The sequence below is a fragment of the Phyllobates terribilis genome, unplaced genomic scaffold (assembly GCF_046119375.1).
Source record: "Phyllobates terribilis strain yellow unplaced genomic scaffold, ASM4611937v1 Scaffold_1__5_contigs__length_1240528914, whole genome shotgun sequence".
Classification (NCBI taxonomy): Eukaryota; Metazoa; Chordata; class Amphibia; order Anura; family Dendrobatidae; genus Phyllobates; species Phyllobates terribilis.
In genome coordinates, this window is record NW_027362761.1 from 54,983,367 (window position 1) to 54,999,777 (window position 16,411).

Here is a 16,411-nt window from a genome sequence, read left to right on the forward strand (position 1 = left end):
CTAGCAGTTTGTGGGACTTGGTCTATTAGTCCATCTATACTGATCTCCATCAGGTTGCAAATTAAAAATAATTTTTATCTGCATCTAGCTCTGAAAAAATATTTGGACTCCTAGCTGTGTGTGGGACTTGTTCTATTAGTCCATCTATACTGACCTCCATCAGGTTGCAAACTGAATATCATTTTTTTCTGCATCTACCTCAGAAAAAAAATTTGGGCTTCTAGCAGTGTGTGGGACTTGTTCTATTAGTCCATCTATACTGACCTCCATCAGGTTGCAAATTGAATATAATTTTTTTCTGCATCTACTTCTGAAAAAATATTTGGGCTTCTAGCAGTGTGTGGGACTTGGTCTATTAGTCCATCTACACTGACCTCCATCAGGTTGCAAATTAAAAATAATTTTTATCTGCATCTAGCTCTGAAAAAATATTTGGGCTTCTAGCAGTGTGTGGGACTTGGTCTATTAGTCCATCTATACTGATCTCCATCAGGTTGCAAATTAAAAATAATTTTTATCTGCATCTAGCTCTGAAAAAGTATTAGGGCTTCTAGCAGTGTGTGGGACTTGGTCTATTAGTCCATCTATACTGACCTCCATCAGGTTGCAAATTGAATATCATTTTTTTCTGCATCTAGCTCTGAAAAAATATTTGGGCTTCTAGCAGTGAGTGGGACTTGTTCTATTAGTCCATCTATACTGACCTCCATCAGGCTGCAAATTGAATATAATTTTTTTCTGCATCTAGCTCTGAAAAAATATTTGGGCTTCTAGCAGTGTGTGGGACTGGGTCTATTAGCTCATCTATACTGACCTCCTTCAGGTTGCAAATTAAAAATAATTTTTATCTGCATCTAGCTCTGAAAAAATATTTGGGCTTCTAGCAGTGTGTGGGACTCATTGTATTAGGCCATCTATACCAAGCTCCACCAGCTTTGAAATTAATAATAATTTTTAGCTGCATCTAGCCCTGAAAATAATTTTTCCCAATAGTGGTAGCAATAGAAATATGGGGCGCGCGCCTGGCTAACAAAAATATACGCTTCATAACACAAAACACCAGCCTAGCGCACTGCATTAATAAGATGGCATCATCGTCTCTCCCAGTGCTAGGCCTACTACGCAGGCTAGCATTCCTGTGCCTAAAACACAATGTATGGGTCCGCGCTAGCCACTATGCTGAGGGGTATAAAGCTACTGCTAACGCTTTATAACAATTCAATTGGCAGATTTTCACAGAGCTCTTCCACAACGCCCACCCATCGGGCAACAGTTGCCCACCCTCCCTATGGGATCTAGTGGCGAATAGTTGATGCCATTAATCAGAGCGTCAGTTGCCCCGTCAATGTGGCAAGCATATGGTAAGGCATGGGAAGAGTGGACACGACTAGTAGCAGGCAGACGGGTTGACCAATGTGAACAAGCCAGATCACAAGTCACCATAGAATTTCTCCACCAGCTAATGATGAGGGGCATATCAGGAGCGTCAGCGCAGCGGTGTCTGACCGGAGTAGCATTTCACTTCCAACTACTGAATTGGGGAGATGTGACAAAGATTCATCATCAGACAATCCATAAAAGGGTGGAAAAGGGGTCAGCCAAGTCAGGAATGTAGACGTCCCGTCCCGTGTCACTAAAACTGATTTCTCACATCATATCCCTAACACCATTAACATGACACTCACAATTTGAAGCAACACTAATGTCTACTGCATTTGTGATCGCCTTCTTCGGGGCGCTATGTATAAGCGAATTAGTCCCTCAATCCAAAATTACCACCAGTGGAGGCTTATTACACCAGGACGTAGTCATAGCCAATAATGCAATACGTCTACGCATACACCAATCGAAAACGGTTCCAGCGGGCAGGGGTACTTGGGTACTTCTACAACCCACAAACGGTACACTGAGTCGGGTAACAATAGTAAAAATATATCTAACCATCAGATCACAAAGTAATTTCTTCCTATCACACATTGATGGAACGCCGTTATCAAGATACCTGTTCCAAGCTATATTTAATAAATGCATAACATCGGCAGGGAACCACCCCAAAGATTACGGGACACACTCATTCCGCATAGGTGCGGCCACGGAAGCAGCAAGAGCAGGACTGTCAGAAACGGAAGTTCAGAGGATAGGGAGATGGCGATCCACGTGTTTGGCGAGATACATAAGACTGGACTTGTTATCCTAACTAGAGATGAGCATTGTTCTACTCGAACTGTTCGCCAATCTCAAATTCGAGCTGTTTTGGGCGGTGTTCGAGCCGTTCGGCGAACACGAACGATTTGAGAAAAATTCGGCTGTTCGAGGTTATGTTCGATAACTGTTCGTGCACCAAAATCATAACTGGATTTTTTCTCAGTAATGATGAAAATTAATGTTATTACGCAGTTTGAGTGTACAGCGGGTTGGGGGGAGGGGCAGGGGATGGATCTCTGTAGGAATAATGAAGATCTCCATTTTTTTTTCTTTTTCCCGCATTTACAGTGGGGAGGTGCAATCTGTCAGCCTATCAGCAGCGCACACACGGAGCGAAGTGCTTTTTTTCACACAAGCAAGGGCATGTGTCATTGGCAGTGTATGTCACATGTCCTTGCCCTATAAGACCAAGCCATTTTCCCCGTCGCCACCATTTTCTCACTGCTGCAGCTGCGTGTTAGACGGCACTGCTGTTGCTGTGTGCGCTATACCTTGTTAATTTCAAGCCAATTGTCGCACAAATCTACAGATAGCTTGGGAGTAGGGAATAGTTGTGATTGCAGTCTTTTTAAGGACTAGGTTACAGCATTTTCTACGACTTTTATCAGGCAGGTCTGTGCTCTTAAATAGATAGGTTGTGGGAGTAAAGACTAATTGTAATTGGAGTCCTTTTCAGGACTAGGTTACATCAGTTCCTATCAGTTTTTGCCAGGCAGGTCTGTGCCAGTGCTGTGCAAGTTTTTTTCACAGCATTTGGCTGAATCTAGCAAAGCTAATCCTTTTTGGCCTATTGCAGAGTGTGTTAGTCAGTGGAGTAGCCTATCTGTGTTGCAAGATATACCACCTGTGTATAGAATACCAATTTTTTTACTGCACCTAGTGAAGTAAAATCTTTTGGGCATAGCATCATTCTATTAGTCCATCTATACTGACCTCCATCAGGTTGCAAATTGAATATAATTTTTTTCTGCATCTAGCTCTGAAAAAATTTTTGGCCTTCTAGCAGTGTGTGGGACTTTCTCTATTAGTCCATCTATACTGACCTCCATCAGGTTGCAAACTGAATATATTTTTTTCTGCATCTACTTCTGAAAAAATATTGGGCTTGTAGCTGTATGTGGGACTTGTTCTATTAATCCATCTATACAGACCTCCATCAGGTTGCAAACTGAATATAATTTTTTTCTGCATCTACCTCTGAAAAAATATTTGGGCTTCTAGCTGTGTGTGGGACTTGTTCTATTACTCCATCTATACTGACCTCCATTAGGTTGCAAATTGAATATAATTTTTTTCTGCATCTAGCTCTGAAAAAATATTGGGCTTCTAGCTGTGTGTGGGACTTGTTGTATTAGTCCATCTATACTGACCTCCATCAGGTTGCAAACTGAATATATTTTTTTCTGCATCTACCTCTGAAAAAATATTGGGCTTCTAGCTGTGTGTGGGACTTGTTCTATGAATCCATCTATACAGACCTCCATCAGGTTGCAAACTGAATATAATTTTTTTCTGCATCTAGCTCTGAAAAAATATTTGGCCTTCTAACAGTGTGTGGGACTTTCTCTATTAGTCCATCTATACTGACCTCCATCAGGTTGCAAATTAAAAATAATTTTTATCTGCATCTAGCTCTGAAAAAATATTTGGGCTTCTAGCTGTGTGTGGGACTTGTTCTATGTACTCCATCTATACTGACCTCCATCAGGTTGCAAATTGAATTTAATTTTTTTCTGCATCTAGCTCTGAAAAAATATTGGGCTTCTAGCTGTGTGTGGGACTTGTTGTATTAGTCCATCTATACTGACCTCCATCAGGTTGCAAACTGAATATATTTTTTTCTGCATCTACCTCTGAAAAAATATTGGGCTTCTAGCTGTGTGTGGGACTTGTTCTATTAATCCATCTATACTGACCTCCATCAGGTTGCAAACTGAATATAATTTTTTTCTGCATCTAGCTCTGAAAAAATATTTGACCTTCTAGCAGTGTGTGGTACTTTCTCTATTAGTCCATCTATACTGACCTCCATCAGGTTGCAAATTAAAAATAATTTTTATCTGCATCTAGCTCTGAAAAAATATTTGGGCTTCTAGCTGTGTGTGGGACTTGTTCTATAACTCCATCTTTCCTGACCTCCATCAGGATGCAAATTGAATATAATTTTTTTCTGCATCTATCTCTGAAAAAATATTGGGCTTCTAGCTGTGTGTGGGACTTGTTGTATTAGTCCATCTATACTGACCTCCATCAGGTTGCAAACTGAATATATTTTTTTCTGCATCTACCTCTGAAAAAATATTGGGCTTCTAGCTGTGTGTTGGACTTGTTCTATTAATCCATCTATACAGACCTCCATCAGGTTGCAAACTGAATATAATTTTTTTCTGCATCTAGCTCTGAAAAAATATTTGGCCTTCTAGCAGTGTGTGGGACTTTCTCTATTAGTCCATCTATACTGACCTCCATCAGGTTGCAAATTAAAAATAATTTTTATCTGCATCTACCTCTGAAAAAATATTTGGGCTTCTAGCTGTGTGTGGGACTTGTTCTATTAGTCCATCTATACTGACCTCCATCACGCTGCAAATACAAAATAATTTTTTGTCTGCATCTAGCTCTGAAATAATATTTGGCCTTCTAGCAGTGTGTGGGACTTTCTCTATTAGTCCATCTATACTGACCTCCATCAGGTTGCAAATTAAAAATAATTTTTATCTGCATCTAGCTCTGAAAAAATATTTGGGCTTCTAGCTGTGTGTGGAACTTGTTCTATTACTCCATCTATACTGACCTCCATCAGGTTGCAAATTGAATATAATTTTTTTCTGCATCTAGCTCTGAAAAAATATTGGTCTTCTAGCTGTGTGTGGGACTTGTTGTATTAGTCCATCTATACTGACCTCCATCAGGTTGCAAACTGAATATATTTTTTTCTGCATCTACCTGTGAAAAAATATTGGGCTTGTAGCTGTGTGTGGGACTTGTTCTATTAATCCATCTATACAGACCTCCATCAGGTTGCAAACTGAATATAATTTTTTTCTGCATCTACCTCTGAAAAAATATTTGGGCTTCTAGCTGTGTGTGGGACTTGTTCTATTACTCCATCTATACTGACCTTCATCAGGTTACAAATTGAATATAATTTTTTTCTTCATCTAGCTCTGAAAAAATATTGGGCTTCTAGCTGTGTGTGGGACTTGTTGTATTAGTCCATCTATACTGACCTCCATCAGGTTGCAAACTGAATATATTTTTTTCTGCATCTACCTCTGAAAAAATATTGGGCTTCTAGCTGTGTGTGGGACTTGTTCTATTAATCCATCTATACAGACCTCCATCAGGTTGCAAACTGAATATAATTTTTTTCTGCATCTAGCTCTGAAAAAATATTTGGCCTTCTAGCAGTGTGTGGGACTTTCTCTATTAGTCCATCTATACTGATCTCCATCAGGTTGCAAATTCAAAATAATTTTTTGTCTGCATCTAGCTCTGAAAAAATATTTGGCCTTCTAGCAGTGTGTGGGACTTTCTCTATTAGTCCATCTATACTGACCTCCATCAGGTTGCAAATTAAAAATAATTTTTATCTGCATCTAGCTCTGAAAATATATTTGGGCTTCTAGCTGTGTGTGGGACTTGTTCTATTACTCCATCTATACTGACCTCCATCAGGTTGCAAATTGAATATAATTTTTTTCTGCATCTAGCTCTGAAAAAATATTGGGCTTCTAGCTGTGTGTGGGACTTGTTGTATTAGTCCATCTATACTGACCTCCATCAGGTTGCAAACTGAATATATTTTTTTCTGCATCTACCTGTGAAAAAATATTGGGCTTGTAGCTGTGTGTGGGACTTGTTCTATTAATCCATCTATACAGACCTCCATCAGGTTGCAAACTGAATATAATTTTTTCTGCATCTACCTCTGAAAAATATTTGGGCTTCTAGCTGTGTGTGGGACTTGTTCTATTACTCCATCTATACTGACCTCCATCAGGTTGCAAATTGAATATAATTTTTTTCTGCATTTAGCTCTGAAAAAATATTGGGCTTCTAGCTGTGTGTGGGACTTGTTGTATTAGTCCATCTATACTGACCTCCATCAGGTTGCAAACTGAATATATTTTTTTCTGCATCTACCTCTGAAAAAATATTGGGCTTCTAGCTGTGTGTGGGACTTGTTCTATTAATCCATCTATACAGACCTCCATCAGGTTGCAAACTGAATATAATTTATTTCTGCATCTAGCTCTGAAAAAATATTTGGCCTTCTAGCAGTGTGTGGGACTTTCTCTATTAGTCCATCTATACTGACCTCCATCAGGTTGCAAACTGAATATATTTTTTTCTGCATCTACCTGTGAAAAAATATAATGCTTGTAGCTGTGTGTGGGACTTGTTCTATTAATCCATCTATACAGACCTCCATCAGGTTGCAAACTGAATATAATTTTTTTCTGCATCTACCTCTGAAAAAATATTTGGGCTTCTAGCTGTGTGTGGGACTTGTTCTATTACTCCATCTATACTGACCTCCATCAGGTTGCAAATTGAATATAATTTTTTTCTGCATCTAGCTCTGAAAAAATATTGGGCTTCTAGCTGTGTGTGGGACTTGTTGTATTAGTCCATGTATACTGACCTCCATCAGGTTGCAAACTGAATATATTTTTTTCTGCATCTACCTCTGAAAAAATATTGGGCTTCTAGCTGTGTGTGGGACTTGTTCTATTAATCCATCTATACAGACCTCCATCAGGTTGCAAACTGAATATAATTTTTTTCTGCATCTAGCTCTGAAAAAATATTTGGCCTTCTAGCAGTGTGTGGGACTTTCTCTATTAGTCCATCTATACTGACCTCCATCAGGTTGCAAATTAAAAATAATTTTTATCTGCATCTAGCTCTGAAAAAATATTTGGGCTTCTAGCTGTGTGTGGGACTTGTTCTATTACTCCATCTATACTGACCTCCATCAGGTTGCAAATTGAATATAATTTTTTTCTGCATCTAGCTCTGAAAAAATATTGGGCTTCTAGCTGTGTGTGGGACTTGTTGTATTAGTCCATCTATACTGACCTCCATCAGGTTGCAAACTGAATATATTTTTTTCTGCATCTATCTCTGAAAAAATATTGGGCTTCTAGCTGTGTGTGGGACTGGTTCTATTAATCCATCTATACAGACCTCCATCAGGTTGCAAACTGAATATAATTTTTTTCTGCATCTAGCTCTGAAAAAATATTTGGCCTTCTAGCAGTGTGTGGGACTTTCTCTATTAGTCCATCTAAACTGACCTCCATCAGGTTGCAAATTAAAAATAATTTTTATCTGCATCTAGCTCTGAAAAAATATTTGGGCTTCTAGCTGTGTGTGGGACTTGTTCTATTAGTCCATCTATACTGACCTCCATCAGGTTGCAAATTCAATATAATTTTTTTCTGCATCTAGCTCTGAAAAAATATTTGGCCTTCTAGCAGTGTGTGGAACTTTCTCTATTAGTCCATCTATACTGACCTCCATCAGGTTGCAAATTAAAAATAATTTTTATCTGCATCTACCTCTGAAAAAATATTTGGGCTTCTAGCTGTGTGTGGGACTTGTTCTATTAGTCCATCTATACTGACCTCCATCACGCTGCAAATACAAAATAATTTTTTGTCTGCATCTAGCTCTGAAATAATATTTGGCCTTCTAGCAGTGTGTGGGACTTTCTCTATTAGTCCATCTATACTGACCTCCATCAGGTTGCAAATTAAAAATAATTTTTATCTGCATCTAGCTCTGAAAAAATATTTGGGCTTCTAGCTGTGTGTGGAACTTGTTCTATTACTCCATCTATACTGACCTCCATCAGGTTGCAAATTGAATATAATTTTTTTCTGCATCTAGCTCTGAAAAAATATTGGTCTTCTAGCTGTGTGTGGGACTTGTTGTATTAGTCCATCTATACTGACCTCCATCAGGTTGCAAACTGAATATATTTTTTTCTGCATCTACCTGTGAAAAAATATTGGGCTTGTAGCTGTGTGTGGGACTTGTTCTATTAATCCATCTATACAGACCTCCATCAGGTTGCAAACTGAATATAATTTTTTTCTGCATCTACCTCTGAAAAAATATTTGGGCTTCTAGCTGTGTGTGGGACTTGTTCTATTACTCCATCTATACTGACCTTCATCAGGTTCCAAATTGAATATAATTTTTTTCTGCATCTAGCTCTGAAAAAATATTGGGCTTCTAGCTGTGTGTGGGACTTGTTGTATTAGTCCATCTATACTGACCTCCATCAGGTTGCAAACTGAATATATTTTTTTCTGCATCTACCACTGAAAAAATATTGGGCTTCTAGCTGTGTGTGGGACTTGTTCTATGAATCCATCTATACAGACCTCCATCAGGTTGCAAACTGAATATAATTTTTTTCTGCATCTAGCTCTGAAAAAATATTTGGCCTTCTAGCAGTGTGTGGGACTTTCTCTATTAGTCCATCTATACTGACCTCCATCAGGTTGCAAATTCAAAATAATTTTTTGTCTGCATCTAGCTCTGAAAAAATATTTGGCCTTCTAGCAGTGTGTGGGACTTTCTCTATTAGTCCATCTATACTGACCTCCATCAGGTTGCAAATTAAAAATAATTTTTATCTGCACCTAGCTCTGAAAATATATTTGGGCTTCTAGCTGTGTGTGGGACTTGTTCTATTACTCCATCTATACTGACCTCCATCAGGTTGCAAATTGAATATAATTTTTTTCTGCATCTAGCTCTGAAAAAATATTGGGCTTCTAGCTGTGTGTGGGACTTGTTGTATTAGTCCATCTATACTGACCTCCATCAGGTTGCAAACTGAATATATTTTTTTCTGCATCTACCTGTGAAAAAATATTGGGCTTGTAGCTGTGTGTGGGACTTGTTCTATTAATCCATCTATACAGATCTACATCAGGTTGCAAACTGAATATATTTTTTTCTGCATCTACCTCTGAAAAATATTTGTGCTTCTAGCTGTGTGTGGGACTTGTTCTATTACTCCATCTATACTGACCTCCATCAGGTTGCAAATTGAATATAATTTTTTTCTGCATCTAGCTCTGAAAAAATATTGGGCTTCTAGCTGTGTGTGGGACTTGTTGTATTAGTCCATCTATACTGACCTCCATCAGGCTGCAAACTGAATATATTTTTTTCTGCATCTACCTCTGAAAAAATATTGGGCTTGTAGCTGTGTGTGGGACTTGTTCTATTAATCCATCTATACAGACCTCCATCAGGTTGCAAACTGAATATAATTTTTTTCTGCATCTAGCTCTGAAAAAATATTTGGCCTTCTAGCAGTGTGTGGGACTTTCTCTATTAGTCCATCTATACTGACCTCCATCAGGTTGCAAATTCAAAATAATTTTTTGTCTGCATCTAGCTCTGAAAAAATATTTGGCCTTCTAGCAGTGTGTGGGACTTTCTCTATTAGTCCATCTATACTGACCTCCATCAGGTTGCAAACTGAATATATTTTTTTCTGCATCTACCTGTGAAAAAATATAATGCTTGTAGCTGTGTGTGGGACTTGTTCTATTAATCCATCTATACAGACCTCCATCAGGTTGCAAACTGAATATAATTTTTTTCTGCATCTACCTCTGAAAAAATATTTGGGCTTCTAGCTGTGTGTGGGACTTGTTCTATTACTCCATCTATACTGACCTCCATCAGGTTGCAAATTGAATATAATTTTTTTCTGCATCTAGCTCTGAAAAAATATTGGGCTTCTAGCTGTGTGTGGGACTTGTTGTATTAGTCCATGTATACTGACCTCCATCAGGTTGCAAACTGAATATATTTTTTTCTGCATCTACCTCTGAAAAAATATTGGGCTTCTAGCTGTGTGTGGGACTTGTTCTATTAATCCATCTATACAGACCTCCATCAGGTTGCAAACTGAATATAATTTTTTTCTGCATCTAGCTCTGAAAAAATATTTGGCCTTCTAGCAGTGTGTGGGACTTTCTCTATTAGTCCATCTATACTGACCTCCATCAGGTTGCAAATTAAAAATAATTTTTATCTGCATCTAGCTCTGAAAAAATATTTGGGCTTCTAGCTGTGTGTGGGACTTGTTCTATTACTCCATCTATACTGACCTCCATCAGGTTGCAAATTGAATATAATTTTTTTCTGCATCTAGCTCTGAAAAAATATTGGGCTTCTAGCTGTGTGTGGGACTTGTTGTATTAGTCCATCTATACTGACCTCCATCAGGTTGCAAACTGAATATATTTTTTTCTGCATCTATCTCTGAAAAAATATTGGGCTTCTAGCTGTGTGTGGGACTGGTTCTATTAATCCATCTATACAGACCTCCATCAGGTTGCAAACTGAATATAATTTTTTTCTGCATCTAGCTCTGAAAAAATATTTGGCCTTCTAGCAGTGTGTGGGACTTTCTCTATTAGTCCATCTAAACTGACCTCCATCAGGTTGCAAATTAAAAATAATTTTTATCTGCATCTAGCACTGAAAAAATATTTGGGCTTCTAGCTGTGTGTGGGACTTGTTCTATTAGTCCATCTATACTGACCTCCATCAGGTTGCAAATTCAATATAATTTTTTGTCTGCATCTAGCTCTGAAAAAATATTTGGCCTTCTAGCAGTATGTGGGACTTTCTCTATTAGTCCATCTATACTGACCTCCATCAGGTTGCAAATTAAAAATAATTTTAATCTGCATCTAGCTCTGAAAAAATATTTGGGCTTCTAGCTGTGTGTGGGACTTGTTCTATTACTCCATCTATACTGACCTCCATCAGGTTGCAAATTGAATATAATTTTTTTCTGCATCTAGCTCTGAAAAAATATTGGGCTTCTAGCTGTGTGTGGGACTTGTTGTATTAGTCCATCTATACTGACCTCTATCAGGTTGCAAACTGAATATATTTTTTTCTGCATCTACCTCTGAAAAAATATTTGGCTTCTAGCAGTGTGTGGGACTTGTTCTATTAATCCATCTATACAGACCTCCATCAGGTTGCAAACTGAATATAATTTTTTTCTGCATCTAGCTCTGAAAAAATATTTGGCCTTCTTGCAGTGTGTGGGACTTTCTCTATTAGTCCATCTATACTGACCTCCATCAGGTTGCAAATTAAAAATTATTTTTATCTGCATCTACCTCTGAAAAAATATTTGGGCTTCTAGCTGTGTGTGGGACTTGTTCTATTAGTCCATCTATACTGACCTCCATGACGCTGCAAATTCAAAATAATTTTTTGTCTGCATCTAGCTCTGAAAAAATATTTGGCCTTCTAGCAGTGTGTGGGACTTTCTCTATTAGTCCATCTATACTGACCTCCATCAGGTTGCAAATTAAAAATAATTTTTATCTGCATCTAGCTCTGAAAAAATATTTGGGCTTCTAGCTGTGTGTGGGACTTGTTCTATTACTCCATCTATACTGACCTCCATCAGGTTGCAAATTGAATATAATATTTTTCTGCATCTAGCTCTGAAAAAATATTGGGCTTCTAGCTGTGTGTGGGACTTGTTGTATTAGTCCATTTATACTGACCTCCATCAGGTTGCAAACTGAATATAATTTTTTCTGCATCTACCTCTGAAAAAATATTGGGCTTGTAGCTGTGTGTGGGACTTGTTATATTAATCCATCTATACAGACCTCCATCAGGTTGCAAACTGAATATAATTTTTTTCTGCATCTAGCTCTGAAAAAATATTTGGCCTTCTAGCAGTGTGTGGGACTTTCTCTATTAGTTCATCTATACTGACCTCCATCAGGTTGCAAATTAAAAATAATTTTAATCTACATCTAGCTCTGAAAAAATATTTGGGCTTCTAGCAGTGTGTGGGACTTGTTCTATTACTCCATCTATACTGACCTCCATCAGGTTGCAAATTGAATATAATTTTTTTCTGCATCTAGCTCTGAAAAAATATTGGGCTTCTAGCTGTGTGTGGGACTTGTTGTATTAGTCCATCTATACTGACCTCCATCAGGTTGCAAACTGAATATATTTTTTTCTGCATCTACCTCTGATAAAATATTGGGCTTCTAGCTGTGTGTGGGACTTGATCTATTAATCCATCTATACAGACCTCCATCAGGTTGCAAACTGAATATAATTTTTTTCTGCATCTAGCTCTGAAAAAATATTGGGCTTCTAGCTGTGTGTGGGACTTGTTCTATTAATCCATCTATACAGACCTCCATCAGGTTGCAAACTGAATATAATTTTTTTCTGCATCTAGCTCTGAAAAAATATTTGGCCTTCTAGCAGTGTGTGGGACTTTCTCTATTAGTCCATCTATACTGACCTCCATCAGGTTGCAAATTAAAAATAATTTTTATCTGCATCTACCTCTGAAAAAATATTTGGGCTTCTAGCTGTGTGTGGGACTTGTTCTATTAGTCCATCTATACTGACCTCCATCAAGCTGCAAATTCAAAATAATTTTTTGTCTGCATCTAGCTCTGAAGAAATATTTGGCCTTCTAGCAGTGTGTGGGACTTTCTCTATTAGTCCATCTATACTGACCACCATCAGGTTGCAAACTGAATATATTTTTTTCTGCATCTACCTCTGAAAAAATATTTGGGCTTCTAGCTGTGTGTGGGACTTGTTCTATTAGTCCATCTATACTGACCTCCATCAGGTTACAAATTGAATATAATTTTTTCTGCATCTAACCCAGCCAATAGTTTTGGCCTAATACCACAGTTTGGACACTCAGCTCTGCTCGGTTCCCATCCATTGTTTTTTTGTGCAAACAACTCCAGAGTTGTGAATTAGCTAACCACCAAAATGAGCGGAAAAAGGCCTGCTGCTGGTGGAAAGGGGAATAGGCGTGTTGGGAAGGGGAAAAATGGTTGTGTCCGTGGGGTAGGTGTTAAAGCAACAGTAACATCTGCAGAAGAAAGACCATCTTCCAGCCAAACTAAAATGTCTACTTCTTTTAGCAGACAATGTGATAAGATCCCTTTCTTACGGCCACACCAATCGCTACAAATTCCAGATGAGGCACAAAAACAGCAGGTGCTTCAACGGATATCAAGTGCTCCTTTAAGTGGGCTGTCCTCCACATCAACTTCAACATCACAAATACTCCAGTCCTCAAAGGTGTCACCCCAATCGCACTTGCTTCCTCACAGCTCCCAAATCTCCAGCTGCCCATCTGAGTATGAGGTAGAACAGATGGTTGAGTCTGCAGAGCTGTTTACTCATACTATAGCCTGGGAATCAGAGGTCGACTCCAGCGCTTCTGTGAATCCAGATGAGGAAATGATCTGCACTGATGCCCAGAATCTTTATGAGTCGGATCCAGGACCAGACGCAGAAGGTTCTGACCATAATGTAGATCCTGATTCCCAAACTGTAACTCCTGTTGGTGGAGACAATGAGGAAGACGATGATGAGACTCAAATACCTGATTGGAGCGACAACTTTAGTTTTTTGTCAGGGCAGGAACAGGTTGGCTCTGAGGACGACGGGTGTGATAACGCACAGGGTGATGATGATGAGGTTGGAGATCCCACTTACTGTCAAACCACAGTCAGCCAAGAGATGAGGTCAGCAGAGGAGGTGGAGGAAGATGCTAGTGAAGACGAGGTCAGGTTGCGCCTTCCTGGACATAGACGTAGTACTGGAAGCACGTCAACAACTGCATCCTCAAACACAACTCTGCCTCTCACCACAAGTCGTGGTGGCTCTTCAGGTCGCATGGGTGCTAAGCCTTGCATAGCCTGGGCATTTTTTCAGATCGATAAAGATGACCCAACTCGTGTTATCTGTAACATTTGTCAGCAAAAGCTAAGTAGAGGCCAAAAAATACATAGTTTGAGTACTTCATGCATGAACCGGCACATGGACATGAAGCATAAGTTGCAGTGGGAAGCTCAGTGTGCTACAATGCGGCCTAGCCGGCCGGGCCAACCACCGTCTGCCATATCTTGTGCATCCGCGGCCTCTTCATCCTCTGTGACTGGGGGGACAGCAGTCACACCTGTTTTGGGGAGCAGACCTGCCACCTCTTTACCCGCAACAGCCAGCGTGATTGGCAGGTCATCATTTTCTTTGGAGGTGGTAACACCAGCTGGTGTTGAGCGCTGTCCGACATCGATAGCACCACCTTTGGATCAAGGCAACCTAACATGTCCGCCTGCATCTTCCTCACAGACCAGCAGTTTGCCGGGGACACCCTTATCAACCCCGTCTAAGCACAATAGCCAGCCCTCGGTCCCTCAGATGTGGACAAGTAAAAGACCATTTCCTCCTAGCCATGAGAAAGCTAAGAGGTTGAATTTCACCATCTGCAAGCTCTTGGCTTCAGAAATGCTGCCTTTCCGCCTGGTGGACACAGAGGATTTTCGAGACCTTATGTCCGTCGCAGTGCCCCAGTACCAGATGCCCAGTCGGCACTACTTCTCAAAGAAAGGTGTGCCTGCGCTCCACCAGCATGTCGCACACAACATCACCGCTTCTTTGAGAAACTCTGTGTGTGACAGGGTGCATTTCACCACAGACACTTGGACGAGTAGGCATGGACAGGGGCGTTACATGTCGCTGACTGGGCACTGGGTAACTATGGTGACAGCAGGATAAGGGGCTGCTGTCCAAGTCTTGCCGTCCCCACGAGTTGTGCGTCAATCCTCTTTATGTCAAAGTTCCTCCACTGCTTCTGCCTCCTCAACCTCCTCTCGGTCTTCCACCTGCACCCAAAGCCTGTCTGGTCATGCCACAAGCTTTCTAACTGCGCAGAAGGGATCCTGCACACCTCCTTACTATGCTGGCAGTAGGGCTCAACGTCATCAGGCGGTTTTTACATTGAAATGTCTGGGAAATGTGAGTCACACAGCTGAGGAGTTGTGGTCAGCTCTGGAGAACCAATTTTATGAATGGTTGTCTCCACTGGACCTGAAACCAGGGAAGGCCGTGTGCGACAATGCTGCAAACCTGGGTGCGGCCCTTCGCCGGGGCAATGTCACACACGTGCCTTGTATGGCTCACGTGTTGAACCTGGTTGTCCAGCAATTTTTAGCCCACTATCCCAGACTAGATGGCCTTCTGCAGAGGGCACGGTCGCTGTGTGCTCACTTCCGCCGTTCGCATCCCGCAGCTCAGCGACTTACATCTCTACAGAAGTCGTTGGGCCTGCCATGGCGCATGGTAGCAGCCAAACTAGTGAGGAAGGTGCAGGAGCCCAGGAAGAAGTGGAGGACGAACTGATGGAAGACTCATCAGATGAGGGAGACCTTGATCACATTTCTGTTGTACGAGGTTGGGGGGAGAGGACAGAGGAAGGAATAATGATTGTTACCTCGCTACCAACACAACAGGGATTTGGTGCTCCTGGATGCGCAACACACATGAGTGCCTTCTTGCTGCACTACCTGCAACATGACCCTCGAATTGTGAGAATTAGAAATAATCCTGACTACTAGGTTGCCACACTGTTAGATCCCCGGTACAAAAGTAAATTTGCAGAAATTATTCCTGCCATAGAAAGGGATGCACGCATGCAGGAGTATCAGCAGAGACTGTTGCAGAATCTTACATGTGCTTTTCCACAAAACACCAGTGGTTCACTTAGTGAATTTTACAGTTCTAACTTGCCAACCGTGGTCTGTATGGAGTTGTTCAATAAAGGGCCCAAAATTAAGATAACATAGATGGGAGAGGTCTCTATGAATAGGAATTCCTAAGTATTTGATACCCTGTGAGGGCCAGGCAAAGGGAAAGTTGGACTGGATGGAATCCTATATGGATTTGGGGAGGGAGACATCGAGGGCCTCAGACTTCGCTGCATTGATTTTAAAATTTGACCATGTAACAAAGTGATCTATTTCAGCCATAACAGCATGGATGGATATATGTGATTGAGTGATATATACTAGGACATCATCAGCAAATAGAGAGCACTTGTACTCGGTGCCTCCCACCTCAATCCACCTAATATTGGGGTTATGGCGAATTGATGAGAGCAGGTGCTCCGTCACTAGGATGTATAAGAGAGGGGACAGAGAACATCCATGCCTTGTCCCATTGGTGATTGTGAAAGGTGATGAAAATGTTCTGACGCGCCCCCTGGGCCTTGGGACACCCGGAGCCGGACCCTTTTTGGTGGATGCTGGTGGTTGTAGTCTCCGTGGCGGCGACCCGGTTCCGTGGCTCAGGGCGGTCAAACCAG